Raw genomic sequence first — 2,500 nt, forward strand, 5'->3', positions numbered from 1 at the left:
TGCGGGTAGGGATGGGATCGGCAGCCGGAGCGCTGGCATCGCCCCGCGCTGCCTGCGGCGGAGAACCCCGAAGCCGGAGCCGCACGGGGCACCCCCGTGCCCCCCTTCGCTCTCACTCTCGCTCTCGCCGGGCCAACCCGCGCTCCAGCCACTAGCCGCCGGCGAGCCCGCTCTCCGCGCTTCCTGGCACCTGGGACACGCTCGCGGGGCTGCCAGGGAGCTGCCGGGAGGCCGCCGCACCAAGCGCGCTCCGGTGGAGAGAACCGGGACGGGACCGCTCCTGCCTGCCCTCACAGGCCGCCTCACCCCTCTCGCAAGTCGGCTGCATGCGCAGGGGGCGCCCGGGAGCCAGTCTCCGGAAGGTGAGTGGTTGCTCACCTCTCTCCCCTACAGTCGTACCGCTAAGTCAGGCGGCGCCGGAGAGCCAAAGGACACCCGCCCCTCCTACCGGGGAGGGGCGCGGGAATGGCCCACGTCTACGATGACGTAACTGGAGGCAGCGACGCAGAGCGACCCCTTTCGCCGCTCCAGAGGAAAGCCGGGGGAAACAGGTCTACCGGTCACCACCCCGAAGGGCGGCCAAGTCTCGCCGGAGCCGGGTAGACCTGCTGACAGCGTGGGAGGCGGACCCGGGAGACGGCCTGCCACTTCCTCGCGCCTCCCGGAGCCCGGTCGACCGGCTGGCCGAGCCCCAAGCCCGGAGCCGGGTAGACCGGCACGCCGCGCGCCCCAGGCAGCCTCGCGGAGCCCGGTCGACCAGCTCGCCCCTCCGCGACCCCCGGATCCAGGTCGACCTGCTCGCCTCCGCGAGACCCAGCGGAGCCGCGTCGACCGGCTCGCCCCTCCGAGACTCCCGGAGCCGGTAGACCCTCTGGCCGCCGCCAAGGCAGCCTCCCAGGCCCGGGGGCGTGGGCCGGCCGCTGCCACGGCGGACCCGCTGCGCCGGCCGCTACCGGGACGGCCCGCCGCGCACCCCCGGTCGTCCGCCCCCCCCCCCCCCCCCCCCCGGCTCGAGCGCTTCGCTTGTTTGTTTGTTCGTTTCTTTCGGGGCAAGGGGTTCCGCTCGCTTCTTTTTGGGGTCGTGTTGTTTTTCGGGTTTGCTCTTGTTTCTTTGCGTTTCCGAGCACGCGCGTCTTTTCCCCTCCTTTTCCTGCCTTGCTGATTTTTCTCGGTTTTCTGTGTGGGAGCGCGGTGCCCCCCCCCCCCCCCCGCCCCGCCCCGCCCCGGCACGCGGTCCTACAGCAGGGGAAGGTGCTCACTTACGAATCTAGGTCTCTAGGTCTTGTCTGTCTGTCTGTCTGTCTGTCTGTCTGCCTTTTATTCCTTTCTTTCTTTTCCTCTTTCTTCCTTTCTTTCTTTCTTCTTGCCTGGCCGCTGCCGCCCCTTACCCCCTCCCTTTCCTGGTGCCTGCCTTGCTCCCCTCGCACTGCTTCCAACGCCCCGCCTCAGCAGAAATCCCTGACCCCGGGCTGACCGGCGCCCCGAGGCAGCAGGGGGGCCCCGGGGCGGGGCACGCGCGCACACAAACACACACTCCACACAGGCGCCGTCAGCGGGGCAGGGCGGCACTGGCCCGCCAACAACCCGTGATACCGCGCCTGGCGCGCGCCCCCCGCCCCCCCCCCCCAACAAGGCAGCGGAGGGTGCTTGTGTGCGAACCCGCGCCGTTCGCGCCTTTTTTTTTTTTTTTAATCGGTTCTCGCGCCGTCCGCCCGCCGGCCCCCCCCGCGCCCCCCCCCCCCCCCCCCGCCCGCCTTTTCGCCGCCGCCAAGCCTGCTTGTTCCCTCACGTTCCCCGGCCGGGGCCGTTCCGTTCCGAAGCCTCGGGGTTCCGCGCGCCTCTGGGAGCCGAGGCGGAATCTTCGCGCCCCCCCCCCCACCCCCCCCCGCGCGCCCCCCCCCCCACCCCGCCCCGACCCCCGTTCCGTTCCGAAGCCTCGGGGTTCCGCGCGCCTCTGGGAGCCGAGGCGGAATCTTCGCGCCCCCCCCCACCCCCCCCGCGCGCCCCCCCCCCCACCCCGCCCCGACCCCCGTTCCGTTCCGAAGCCTCAGGGTTCCGCGCGCCTCTGGGAGCCGAGGCGGAATCTTCGCGCCCCCCCCACCCCCCCCGCGCGCCCCCCCCCCCGCCACGCCCCGACCCCCGTTCCGTTCCGAAGCCTCGGGGTTCCGCGCGCCTCTGGGAGCCGAGGCGGAATCTTCGCGCCCCCCCCACCCCCCCCGCGCGCCCCCCCCCCCGCCACGCCCCGACCCCCGTTCCGTTCCGAAGCCTCGGGGTTCCGCGCGCCTCTGGGAGCCGAGGCGGAATCTTCGCGCCCGCCCCCCCCCCCCCCCCCGGCGCGCCCCCCCCCACCCCGGCCGCACGGCGACTCGCCAGCTTTCCTCCGGGCACTCAGGGCAGGAGATTGCGCGCGTTGCCCTTTTCCGCCGACATCTCCCTCCGTTGCCCCCCCCCCCCCCCGCGCCCGTGTCTTGTCCCTCTCCCGGCCCCCCCCCCCCCCCCC

Source organism: Dromaius novaehollandiae, unplaced genomic scaffold (assembly GCF_036370855.1).
Source record: "Dromaius novaehollandiae isolate bDroNov1 unplaced genomic scaffold, bDroNov1.hap1 HAP1_SCAFFOLD_76, whole genome shotgun sequence".
Classification (NCBI taxonomy): Eukaryota; Metazoa; Chordata; class Aves; order Casuariiformes; family Dromaiidae; genus Dromaius; species Dromaius novaehollandiae.